The sequence below is a fragment of the Musca vetustissima genome, unplaced genomic scaffold, assembly GCF_032173495.1.
Source record: "Musca vetustissima isolate MV318-11 ecotype Yass unplaced genomic scaffold, APGP_CSIRO_Mvet_v1 utg4831, whole genome shotgun sequence".
Lineage (NCBI taxonomy): Eukaryota > Metazoa > Arthropoda > Insecta > Diptera > Muscidae > Musca > Musca vetustissima.
Genome location: NW_026876944.1, coordinates 165,520 through 180,333, shown reverse-complemented (window position 1 = coordinate 180,333; position 14,814 = coordinate 165,520).

Genomic DNA, 14,814 nt, shown 5'->3' with positions numbered 1-14,814 from the left:
TTAAATATCCTTCTTCCTCACCAGTCTGAGTTTAATTTGCCCCCATGGAAGAGCAATGTTTCTAGGCTCGTTGACGATTCAGTCTGTATCAGTTAGTTCCCTTTAAACTCGCAGTATGCCAAGTCTACAGGGTCCCTTCGTAGTTGATTCAAGATCTCATTGTTGACCCGTCCTTTATTGCAAATCTCTTTGCTTCGTTTGCTGAACGCACTATTGTGGTCAGACTCCTTGAAACCGAATGCGTATGATAATGGTTCCTTTCCAATTTTTGCTGTCATCTTCCCCTTTTGTGTAGTCGATCGTTTCTGTTTCTGTTGGTATTAGAAGACTTTACGGTAGATTAGCAGATGGCACTCACATTCTAGTATCAGGAATCACCTATGCCGTTCTTAGTCGGTGGATTCTCGTGATGGCAGTTTTCTTTGACATTGGGGTTGTCGCTGCTTCCTCTTTTCCCCCTTGGAAGGTTTGCTGCAGGCCAGACAATGCCTAATCCTCTTTGCTCTTCCGAACATGTGGGGTAAGGTCAAGGTTATTCTTGGCATCTGCATGCTGTTCATTTTTGATTCTCCGGTTCGTCATAGCCAGTTTTTGCAGTTGTATCTCAAGTAATTTCATCTTTTTCGTCGTTAGTAATGTCCTTCCTCAGATTTTCCATCATATTATATGCCTCTTCACCTTTCCGGAAATCCAAGACAGTTATGTCGGTTTTACAATCGATGTTTGAGTTTTAGTTCGAATTAGTCTTGAAATTCTTAATTTAATTTATGTTCCTAATTTAAAACGCAGACATGGCTTTATACACCTCTGAACGGATAGGGCTATCGAATGCGGCTTTGTAGTCGAAAAATACGTGTGACATAACTTTCGTTCCATAAGCCGTGTTTAAAAAAGATTTCCAGGCGCGTCCGTCATTTGCGGAGTTTTAATTCGAAAGACCATATTCGGCAATGTTGTTTTCCACTGGATCTTTCCATCTTATTCGTGGCCTTCCCCTTCTGCGTGAACCATGAGCTGGTTCGCTTTTATATGCCTTTTGGGCTGGGGCATCTTCATCCATTCTCAGAACATGACCTAGCCAACGTAGTCGCTGCAGCTCAATACCTCTAATAATGCCGATGTCCGAGAATAACTGTACAACTCATGGTTCATTCGACAGCGATATTCACCGTCAACGCAGATCGGCCCATAGATCTTTCAGGGCATTTTTCTCCCAAACTCTCCAAGAGCTGCCCCATCTGCTTGCTTCAGATCCATATAACACCACGGGTAGTGTCGGCGTCTTGTAGAGTGTAACGTAGGTCTGGCGGGAGGTGGTCTTGTTTCTAAACTGCTTACTTAGGCCGTAATATCATATGTTGGCCAATACTATCCTTCTCCGAATTTCAAAACTGATGTCATTCGTTTTATTGATGTCGGTACCATATTATATAAAATAATTGACTACCTCGAAGCTATAGTTCTCAAGTTTCACATTTGGTCTGTGTCTACTGGACGTCTTGCGCGTTGATACCATCAGCTTCGTCTTCTCGCCGCTTACTGGCAAACTCCTTCTCAATTTGTTCAAAGGTGGCTGATACCGCTCTCAATGTTCGACCCATTATGCCGATGACTCTCTGTACCCAAAACAACATGTGTTGTTTTTGGGTATTTCGATTCACATTTGCTTCTCGTATCATCTTTTTCAGCAGGATGTTAAGAAGGTCACACGACAAACTGTCACCTTGTCTGAATCCTCGTTCGGTATTAAAGGGCTCCGAGAGGTCTTTTCCGACTTTAACTGCTGATTTTGTGCCAGTTAAAGTTATCCTACATAACGGTATTAATTTTGCAGGAATGCCAAACGCAGAAGTGGCTTTATACACCTCCGAACGGATAGGGCTGTCGAATGCGGCTTTATAGTCGACATATACGTGGAATGTGTCGATGTGGGTTTTTTCCAGGATTTCGTGGGTTTTTTCCAGGATTTGGCGCAGAGTGAAAATCTGGTCAATGATGGATTTGCCAGGTCTGAAGCCGCATTGGTATGGTCCAGTAATGTCATTGACCATTGGCCTCAGTCATTCACACAGCACGCTGGATAGCACATTAAACGTGATGGGAAGGAGACTTATTCCTCTATAGTTGGTACATATCGTCTTATCTCCTTTTTTGTGCACGGGACACAGGATGCTGAGGTTCCAATCATTGGGCATACATTCCTCTTGCCAAATTGTACTAATCAGCTGGTGCATGATCCTTTCCAGTATCTGACCAGTAGTTTTGAATAGTTCGGCTTGTAACTCATCGGCACCTGCTGCTTCGGCTTGTAACTCATCGGCACCTGCTGCTTTATTATTCTTGGCTAGGTGGTATACACACTATACCATCACCTGGGTATCCTCTTCCCCGCTACTATTTGATACCAGAATTTGTCTTTGGCTAAAAACTTTGGTAACCACACTTCTTTTCAATCCATTTTAATATGCTATTATATTCGTCATGAAGGCCCAGCCTTCTCTTCTGGTTCTCTTCTCAACATCACTACAGCTATTAAATTGTCTACAATATGTAACAAATACAGGTCGGATTTTAACCGGTCAGTAGTAAACCACACAAAATACATGTACATTCGTTTAACAATGGGACTGCTGGCCTTGGACTCGTAACAAAAACGTGACGATTCATTAAGATAAACAAATCTAACCAACAAATAATGTCATATAAAGATAATTTCGGAATACCAATGTTGGCGCCCAAATGCTATTAGAAAATCGCATTTTTAATCTACCTTTATCTTTAGGATTTTGTTTTGTGAAATCTAATGATTTTGAATGAGTGTGACTTTCGTTATGATGAAGAATCAGCTAATAAAAGTTACTCTGCGTTAATACCGTCCATAGAACGATAAATTGATTTTCGAGTTTATGAGAAGATTGGTGTTCCATACACGTGTATTATTCATTGTATTGCTTTATATAATTGCATAAAGTGGGTGGGTTGGTGAAAATAAGAAAAACAAAAGACATTAGATATTATTTTTAGACAATTAATACAATAAAAAAATTTCAAATTAATCAGCAATGTGGGTCATCGTGATATATTTCCGATAACAACTATATCGTTCATGTAAAACGTGTGACGCTCTTTCAAGGTTATGCTAAGTAAAAGTGGCCGATAAATTAAAAGGGAATTCGCGTTTCCATTTAACTTATCGGACTTTAGTATTTCTTTGGTTGAGGTTTATAATGTGAACTCATGGTCATTTTAAAGAATATACCCTTTGAATATCCATTCGAATTCATATTTCTCATCCAGGCACATATAAATCACATGAAACACCTAATTAAGAGTTTTTTTAGGTGGGCACATTTCGAACAATTGCATTTTGCTCCAGTTCAAGCAAGTTATAAATAATGGACCCTGTGAATATCCCTTTACTCACATCTGCAAATTGTTCTGCATTCATATTTGTGGTAGTTCTTTATTCCGATTTGGCAAAAATAATTCTGATGGCAGAATTCATACAATTTGAATACGAAGCGATTTAAATAATTTGGACTGTATACACAATTTAGTACTGTACACAAATTTAGCCTCTTCTCTATATTGAAAAGCTCATAACATTACCAAAAATTTGAATATTTAAGATTTTTCTTTTGATATGTGTTGTCCATAATCAGGTCTTGACATATGAAATCCAAATTATTTATATCTACTAACTGCATATTAAATATAAGCTCTAAAACATTTTGTTGCCTGTGGGCAACATTGGGCCACAAAGGGTTAAGAATCAACATGAACTGAATCGAAAGTATGTATTAACATTGGTCTACTTTTCATGACCTTTGCACACAATTCTAAAATATCCGCTTCCGGCTCCTCATTGCAAGCAACTAAATAGCGCATACCAAATAAAAACCTCAAACCCCAGGGAGTGCCTTCGTCCGACACCTTGGACGTCTCAAAAAATAATAAAAAATGACGCAGAACCAAACAATTGTATGCCGTAAACTTTTATAAAAGATACAACAAATCTTTCCATCCAATTAAAAAGTAACTAAATTTTTATTTCAAGAAGATAAAATTTTGCAGCAACAAATCGATTATCGCAGGGGCAGTTCATACGTCCCCAAGTGGACTAATAATGGTAAAAATATTGTTTTTTGTTGATCTACTGCATGGAATTATATCTTATCGTAAGATTTGTTGTTAATTTGTGATATTAATGAGTCCAATTGTGTTTTTTTGTTTCCTTCTTTTGTTGTGATAAACAATCTGTCGTCCAATTCTCAGTCTCAATAGTTTCAATACAGTCCAGATAAATCGATTTCAGTTTATACCAGTTTTAAGAAGCGATCGGTAGGCAACGAAAAAAAAAGAATTCAATTTTTTTTCATATTATACAATTGTGTTAGAAAAAAAATGAGGATGGTGTAGTTCCTCAAATAATTTCCGGCTTACTAGTAAAAACCGCTTTTTAATCGAAAAAAAATATTGTGGGGGAATAGTGAGTGAAGTGCAAAAATTATTTTCAAGATTGAGGTAAGTTTAGCAAACATTCTGTCTTTTAGATAAAAAATATCGCAGAATTAATAACATCCAACATTTTATGAAGTCATTTGACAAAAGCTGCTGATCTTCCTGGATGACCTTATTAATAGGCGTTGATTTATAAGGAACCCGGGGAGGAACAATGTTGTAAATTGCAAATTAAGAATAAATATTTAGTATCCGTGTGCAATTCATTTTGGTGTATTTTTGATATCTTTCGATTTCGACATACAAAATTAATATAAATTATTAGTGTGGATCACTCGACTTATGGATCGATGAAGTACGCAGTGTACGACATCGTGTGAACTCTAGACTACATGAACATCGAAATTTTGAACGCATAACACAGTCCATGCTGTAAGGTACTTAAATTAATTTTGGAAAGCTACTTAGATTACATATGATTATCGGGTATGTTCTGGAACTCACGGCGTGTTCGTTTCACTTCACACATATACTTCACCGCAGAAGTTACCTCCTGTTCTGCATCTCATGTGAATTGAAATTTTCGAACTGCGACAAAAATAAACGTCGACATGGTACTTTGCAGAAATAGTGTTTCCATACAATATAAGCTGTATTCGTTTTTAAAATTGTTTCTGTTATTTTTTAGTAATTTCGCAAATTCTAACGATAATTTTATTATTATTTTTTAATATTTTATTATTCGCAACATAAAATATATGTATGAAAGACTCGTTAATAGCATTAATTTGTTGATTGATTTAAGGGGAACATTTGGTAACCCTATCGTGTACGATCTTTTTGCAAATCAGCTGTTTGTGTCAAGCGAGAGATTCATTCGGAATAAATGCAACACAAACCTAATTATCTATTTAAAATAGGCTTTTTATGACGTTTCATCAATTTTGTGATTTTAAACAAAGTATACACAATAATAACCGGTTAATCTATCATCATGTGCATTTTTTCATTTCAAAAGTAATATTCTTTTATATAGAAAAACATGAATACACCCGACTCTCACTATGAAAATGTAAGTGTAAAGTATACACCTCAAATGGGTGTTAAGTGTGTTACAGAACACCTCGACGTGTGTTCGATATACTTCGGCCGTTGAAGTGAATGCCAGAATATGCCTGTATATTTTTAAGTAACACCCTGCCGAAAGAAATTATTAAAATTTGGACATAACCTGCATCTGTGTCCCATTTATAACAGTGGATCACTCGACTCATGGGTCAATGAAGAACGCAGAAAACGATGAAGAACTGCAGGACACAGGTATATCTTTAATATCAGTGTCCGATTAGTTTTTATGTGATATCCTTGTGATATCCGATTTAATTAATTTTAGATTGCTGCTTGGACTACATATGGTTGTGAGTTGTAAGACTATGCTAAATAAGTTGCTTAAATAATCGATTTTATTGAAATGTGTTTTAAATACATATTATATTACTGGATTCGGATTTGTGTCACCCAACAAAACATTTATAATTCACAATATTAATAGTAAATTTTTGCCTTGTAAGGGCAGTGATCATTTGAATTAAATTTTAAGTGAGTTATTTATACTTTTTCGAGTCGAGCTTAATGATCTAAGTTTTGCAATGAAAAGGAAAGCCAGGAGAAGAAGCCATGTACCCACCATTATGCGACGCGTTTCGCCGTTGGTTATTATTTCGCCCTGATGCTAACATTGCATATGCAAATTAAATTCAAATTTGCCAATGTTCGACATTTGTCTTCTTTCTAGAAACAGTCCTTTTTAAAGCAGATTTTTTTGTTGTAGCGATGGCTAATTTATCCACAACACCTTGTTTAGTATTTGGAACGATTTATAAAATCTAAAAACATAGCAATGTACAGCTGGGTCGAAATTTGTATACCCTCCACCACTCAAAAGTCGAACGACCTCGATATATTTTAAATAGTGCTCTTATATGGGGGATTATACGAACTTTTTTGATCTGTTTTCCAAAAAAAAAAAAAAACAAAAAACAAAAAATGTTTTAAGTTCCAAGAACCCGAAATGTAGAATTACAGAAAGAATTCGGTTGTCGATAATTTATAGTAATATATTACGTAGCGCCTAAAATTATGCTATTTTATAAAACACTCAAAAAGAAGCAGAACCTTTTGTCAATGTTAATATGTATACAATAAACAAGACAATTGAAATAAAATGAGATAAGACGAAGAAAAAAAGCAATTATACAATTGTAGATTCCTAAAGGTTGTTGTAACCTACAGCAGGAGGTTAAATTTTTTTTAATTATTTATTTCTGCGTGTTATAATTTAAGAAAAAAAGAAAACAGAAGGCATTCTTCGAAATCTGTACAAGATCAGCAAATGACAACATGTGTATATCAAAAACAGATCAGTATATACATATTCAGAGGAATATGGATTCGCTACACCTTGGCTGCGTTCCTAGATGTCGAAGAAGCGTTTAGTGGCGGGAAACCGGAATCTATCCATTCTGCAATCGAATTTACAGGTTTATTCTCAACTGCAATTGATAGAGTGATAAGAAGATGAATCGTAAATTCGTACATTGAAGTTAGTTTCGCACGGAAATGTGTCAATAGATGAATACCTCTGGTGAGTCTTGTTAATCAGTGGTAAATTTCTGCTAAACATATCCCACACAATGCAAATGGCCTTGGGTTAAACCCCATCAAACTAAACAGTTCGCAACGATCTTTATATAATAGGAATAGAAGGTGTTCCTGTGGAAGTCATAAAAAGAGTCCAGTATTACTTTTTGGAGGACACCAATAGGTCCTCTAATATAAAATCAAAAGATCTTATAAAATACTAAATGTCTTTTTATATGTCATTTTAAAGAAGCCAATAGGTTCTTTAATAGAAAGCCACAGGATATTCTTATGGAAGACCAAAGGGACTTCTTATAGAAGTCTAAAGGAACTTCTCATAGATGTTCATAGGCACTTCTTCTACAAGACAAAAAGGTCTTGAAAAAGTCCAAAAGGTATTCTTATAGAAGACCAAATCGTATTCTTTTCTTATACAAGACCAAAGGTCTTCTTCATATATGTCTTTTTGGAGAAGACCAATACGAGTACTAATAGAATACGTCCTCTAATAGAAGACCTCCTTAAAGAAAATCTAAAGTACTTCTTATGGAAGATAGAATTCCAAACTTATAGAAATCCAAACTGTCTTATAGGACACCAAAAGATTTTCAGAGAGAAGACCAAAACGTTTTCTTATAGAAGAACGAAAGGACCTTTTGGTCTTCGATAAGAAATCCTACGCCGAAAGGTGATTTTATAAATTAAATCTTCCCACTAAAAATTATAAATATTAGTCCACTTTTAACAGAAGTCCCCATAGAACGCTTTATTCCAAATATCAATATTTGGAGGACTTTTTTAATACAAATTGGTTCTAATATTATTTTTTAGTTCACCATGGGATGTCAAATCTTACCAAAAATTATCAATATTGGCCCAGGTTTCAGCGGCCCCCATAGTAGAATCTTAGTTGCAGTCAGAATTTTTGTTTGGGTTTCTGTGAATAAATTACTACTTTTACTAGTATTACTTGGCAAGTTAGTGAAATGTACATGTATTATTCTTGTTATCGTGATTGTTAAGATGTTCTTGTTTTATTTTATAGTCGAGGATTTTCGAATTATTGTTTATTATAAGTGTAATTATGAGATTTTGTAGACGGGCAATTTCTTAAATGTGGTCTGCGGACTTTGAAATTAATGTGAATAAATAAATTATAATGGTACCACTCGCTATGTTCGGTATTTTGGGCACGTTTTCCAACCGATATAAACAGCACCGACCCATTTTCGGTATGTTAAGGGCTTTATACGCACCTATGTGGCTGTTATTACGTATCGAGGTTTCTTGAAAATGATCAATATAAGTCCATGTTTTGACATAGCCCCTATATAAGGATAACGCCCATTGTTATTTTTTAAGGTATTAAACGCATTTTCCTATTGTAGTAGCTGTTACAACACATATTTACCGAAAATTTTATATATAGGACAAGGTTTGGATATAAACCCATACATAAAGTCCCGACTCATTTTTATACCCTTCACCACACTGGGGTACAGGGTATTATGTCTTTGTGCATATGTTTGTAACAGACAAAAGGAAACGAGATAGACACATGGTTCCTTTTGAGAATATGCGTAGAATCACTTTCTAAGTCGATTTATGCATGTCCGTCCGTCCGTCTGTGCATGTTAAATTGTAAACAAAGTACAGGACGCATTTATGATCCGAATTGGATGAAATTTGGCATAGGTCACTTATTCGGCCCAAGGACGAACCCTATTGAAATTGGGAAAAATCGGTTCAGATTTAGATATAGCTCCCATATATATATATATATATTTAACCGATTTAATGTAAACGGTCCCTATATATCCTTCGATTTGAACGAATTTAGGTCTAGAATTATGTCTGCCAAGTTTCGTGAAAATCGGCCCAGATTTAGATATAGCACCCATATATAGTTGCGTCCGATTTCATGTAAATGGTGCACCAAAGTCCCTATATGTCTTTCGATTTTCACGAAATTTGGCATAACGTACTGAATTGAGTCTAGAATGATGTCTGCCAAGTTTCGTGAAAATCGGTCAAGATTTAGATATAGCTCCCATATATAGTTTCATCCGATTTCATGTAAATGGTGCACCAAAGTCCCTATATATCCTTCGATTTGCACGAAATTTGACATAACGTACTGAAATGAACCTAGAGAGATGTCTGCCAAGTTTCGTGAAAATCGGTCAAGATTTAGATATAGCTCCCATATATAGTTTCATCCGATTTCATGTAAATGGTGCACCAAAGTCTCTATATATCCTTCGATTTGCCAGAAATTTGACATAACGTACTGAAATGAGCCTAGAGAGATGTCTGCCAAGTTTCGAGAAAATCGGTCCAGATTTCTATATAGCTCCCATATATAGTTTCGACCGATTTCATATAAATGGTGCACCAATGTCGCTATATATCTTTCCAGATTTAGATAAAGCTCCCTTTTATTATAGATTGATTTTAAGTAATTGACGCACCAAGGAACCAATAGGCTGATAGGAACAAAACGTTCTGAATTTACTATAACCTAACCTGTGACATGTTTGTTTGAAATCGCTTAATATTTGGATAGAGCTTCCATATATATTTTCGCCCGATTTCAAGCAAATTGGGCATCAAACTCCTCATGTAGTCAGATTGACATCAAATTTTGCACAACTTACAAAATTAAGCATAGAATTACGTAGTTGCGACATAGCCCAACCGATGACCTATTTATATTTGTTTGAAGTCGATTTACATACTTTATGGATAGATCTAGGTAGATTCACATTTAGATAAATATCACATATATTATTTCATCCAATTTAATGTTAATAGTCTTGTTAGTGGTGAAGGGTATCATATAGTCAGCCCGTCCGACTTTACTACTTTCCTTACTGGTTTTTCATTCCATTTGTAAACATTTTTCATTCCATTTGTAAAAGGTTTCATTTAATTTGGAATAGGTTTCGTTTAATTTGGAAAAGGGTTCATTTAATTTGTAAAATGTTTCATTTAATCTGGAAATGCTATATATGCCTTTTGAGCTGGGGCATCTGCAGCCATTCTCATAAGTCGCTGCAGGTCGATACGTCTGACAATGCCGATGTCCGAGAATAGAAGGTATAGCTCATGGTTCATTCGACGGCGATATTCACCGTCAAAGCAGATCAGTTCAATCGGATAGATCATTCAGAGAATTTGTCTATCAAACTCTCCAAGAGCTATATCATCTGCTTGCGCAAGAACCCATCCTTCAGATCCATATAACAGCACGGATAGTATCAGCGTCTAGTAGACTGTGACTTTGGTTTGGCGGGAGGTGGCCTTGTTTCTAAATTGCTTACTTAGACGATAACAGTATCTGTTGGCCAACACGATCCTTCTCCGAATTTAAAAACAGATGTCATTAGTTTCATTTATGGCGGTGTCAAGTTATATAAAATCTTTTACTACCTCGAAGCGCGTTGATACCATCAGGTAGGTCTTTTCGCCATTTACTGTCAGTAGGTTAATGTTTAAAAAATGCGCCCCACTCAAATGTACCATTTAATTTTCCGCATATTGGAGGTCCTATCGCCCATTTTCCAAATTAAGTTTCTTTAATTTGCAACATTATTCTTTTACAGATCATGTAAGAGACCAAATTCCCATTTTCTAATATTTTACTCCCCCTTTTTGTAATTTTTGGATAACAAAACGGCAACACTGTGCGAAATCAACACCACCTATTGCTCTCAGCTGTTATTAGATAAAATAACGATAAAAGCAAAAACAATTCACCCCAAACATTTCGATAACACATGGTTGGTGACTCGCTCTCTCTCTGTCATCATTCATGCCACATCGATTACCACAGAGTGAGAGAGAGCCACCAAAGAAGAAAACAATAACAATAGCAACCGATTATTCGATTCAATCTGAATCACAAGAAAAAGAAGAAAAAAAAAACACAGACAAAAAGCACACAGGCAGGCAATAACAAAAAAACCGATTTAACCAACACAGTTTGTTTTAGTTGTCAATTTGACATCGGCGACGACGTTTCTGTGTGGTTTTTTCGTACGTACTGCGTACGTTTCTTGTTTGTAAAAGAACAAACGAACGGCAGGCAGTCAAACAGAAGTGTTTTTCAAAAAACGGCAACGATTTTTTAGTTATTTTTCTATGTGTTATGTTGTGTTTTCGGTTTGCGTTTTTTCTCCGTATTTCTGAGTTTGCGTTTCGTTGCGAAGTGGAAGAAGAACTTGACTTCTGGAAATTATAATAAAGAAAAAATATCTAAACTAGTGCCGTATTTTATTGCGTACTGTTTGTTCGTTCGGTCTATCGGTAATTCGGTTGAGTGATTTCTTTTCGTTTCGTAGTATTCCAATTGGAATTTTTCTTTCTTTGTGCGGTTTGACTTTATTTGCTGGCCTGGCCCAAAACGAAAAGTGTGTAACAAAACTTCAATTGAAAGTTTGCTGGCGGCCAAAAACAATGGCAATTTCATTCATGAATTATAGAGAATTTGACGTTTAACTAAGAGCAGCAGCAATTCCGTCCGTCGTGGTAGTGTCACAAAAAGGAAAAAAAACGATTTACGCGCGGGGTGTCATCGGCCGCGGCTGCTGCTGATTTGTGTTGCAAATTAAACCACAAAGAAGAAGAAAACAAAAAATAAACAAAATAGTGTAATAAAAAAACGCCAAGAAATTGTTTTAGTTTCCACCTCATATACATGTGTGAGAGTGTATACGTATGTGTGTATTCCTTGGTGTTCCCCCCTCAACTCAAAAGAAATCCTGTGCAATATCCAAACCCCCCACAATTTTAATTTAACAATCTCCAAAAAAAAGAAACTGAAAAATTCCAGCCGTTTTCTTCTTTGGTTATTTCATGGAGAAACAACAAAAGACCTCTTCTACTCTCCTCTCTTCTCCCAGTCAGACCAACAGCAACAACAAAAAAGCACAGCATCTTTTTTGCTCGCAATTTTGAGGTAAGTCATAGCAAAGAGAGCGCGAATCATTGGGGAGACGACTGATTGTGTGTTTCTGTTTGTTTGTGAAGTACTCACTCCTGTGTGTTTTGCCTATCTCCATATTAACATTTTCGTCGTCGCCGCCAACGAACCAACCAACCAACGTGTGTTCGTCCATTCGTTCAAATGCGTTGATGTGTGTGTGTGTGTGTTTGCAAGTGGCGGTTTTTTGTTGTTTGTCAGAATGTGTTAAGCAACCAAAAACAAATATCATTCTCTAGCATTCAAACTCAAACGTGTACAATTTGGGGCGGTCGGCCTACATAACAAAAAATATTTTTGTGCCACCACCACCAACAACAACAACACAAATTTTGTTGTTCTTTTCTTGACGTACAATAACAAAACAAACCAAATGGCAACGTAAAAATGTAATGTTGTGTGTGATGTGGTGTGGTATTCCAAAATAGCAAAATAATAAATCGTGTAACAACGAATTAAAATAAAATATGTAAAAATGAAACACAAAAACAAATATTAAAAAGCAACAACAAAACCAAAAAATATCTTGAGATTACTTGAGAGGATTTCTGTTTTTCTTCCGGATGCATTATAGTCCCTCACCAAAAACCCACCCAAATGATAGAATACAATTTGCACTTTCCAAAATGGTATCCCCGGCCGAAGGCCAGGCACAAAAAACTATTCGCACTTAACACAAGGGTATATATTAAAATAGAAAACAAATTTATTAAAAAACCATTGAGCGGAGCAGTATAGTCGGATGGGCCGACCATATTACTTCCACGAAAATCTAACTTTCTGTGGTACTACATTCTGAGCTTGGACAATATTTGCACCCTCTTCACCGGCTAGAGGTCAACATATATTACTAATATTCAGTACAATTCTTCTAATTACTTGTCCAGATTCCCTTCACGGAGGGTTGTGTTGTGATGTTCGGCTTTCAATTGTGGCCTATAGATCGACTCGAAAAAAACACAACAAATTTTTCGGTCCACTTCATCCCAATATTATTCTGGATCCCGATATTATCAACTTCTCGGGTCTACGTCCTCTACGGGTAAATATATACGCCATAGAATACAAATTTGTCGTTTTTCACACAAAAGTCAGGGTCCAGGGACCCGCTAAATATTGACCGATCTTTATCAAAACAGGCATGCTTATTCTTTTGCCCGATCCCCCTCTTCATGCAAAATTTCACGATGTTCGGGCCATTATTGCGGCCTCTGGAGCGACCAGAAAAACCGACAAAAATTTAGTATTTGGTCCATTTCATCCCCTAAATATTAACCGATCTTTCCCAAAAACAATAGGGGTCTTCATTGACCAGAACCCATACTACATGCCAAATTTCGTGAAGATTGGTCCATAACTGTGGCCTGTATCGTGTAAAAATTATAATGGACAGACGGACACACATGTCTAGATCGACTAAGCTTAAAGGTGGGTCTAGGACCAATATTTCGAAGCGTTACAAACTCTTGTGGCTGCCCAAAGCTATAATACCCTGACAACATTGTTGTGTAGGGTATAAAGACTCCGATTTTTACTCAAATTTAATGTTCAGTATAAAAGATTTTAAAATCGTTTTTATAACAATTCAATGACGAATTGTGCAGTGGATTGAGTGTGTTCTGAGACCCTGAGGCATGGATCTTTTAAAGAATTTTTTACGGCTGAGGCCCTAAGGCAAGGATCTTTTAAAGAATTTTTTTACGGCTGTTCTGAGGCCCTAAGGCGTGGATCTTTTAACGAATTTTTACGGCTGTTCTGAGGCCCTAAGCAGTGGATATTTTAAAGATTTTTTTACGGCTGTTCTGAGGCCCTAAGGCGTGGATCTTTTAAAGAATTTTTTACCGCTGTTCTGAAGATAATTCAGGATAATTCCAAGAGCTATTCAAAAACGCTTTAACTGGAAAAAATCCATCATGTTTTTTCTTTTTTTGAAAAATAATTGATATTGGTAAAATTTTAAAAGTTATCATCGATGTCATTTTGAGAAATCTAAAAATCAAATAGTCCTGCAGAGTCTTATTATAACATAAATAAGAATAACACTTTTTGTGGAGCAACGGAGTACGTTCGTAAGGCTTACCTCTACTCACAAGCTAAAATTAAGGACATTCGAAACAGCTATTTAAACCCCAAAATAACAATAAGGAAAAAACCATCTCAGAAAAAAAAATAAAAAAAAAACAAATATCAAGGAAAAAATAAGAAGAAACGCACGTAAGAAAACTACGAAAAATCAAGTAAAACATAGAATCGTTGTTAGTTTAGAACACGAAGACATATCGACGCCTCCAAACCATAGTATGCTAAGTCGACTTAGCATGTTTTAAAGTTCTTTACGTTTTTAGATACTACGGTCCTTAATTTACATTCACTGAAATTTTGGTAATCATCGGCCAATCCATACCAAAGTTATGAGCAAAAATGTACTTAGCATGGCACGTACGATTAAAGGAACTTCCATACTTTGAAAGCTTCTACTGAAAAACTCATTTTTCACACTTAGCATACTATGGTTCGGAGGCGTCGATATGGGACACAGCGCCAAGAATAGTCAAAGAAAAAGGACATTGTTGAAATTAAAGCTTCAAAAATTTTTAAAGTCAATAGAAGCTATACGTTATTCCTGTATGAAAATTTGTATAAAAGTTTGAATATCGATATACCGATATACACTTCTATAAGACGATAATTATACAATTCAGTTCTTGACATTTTTTTGACAATTCTAC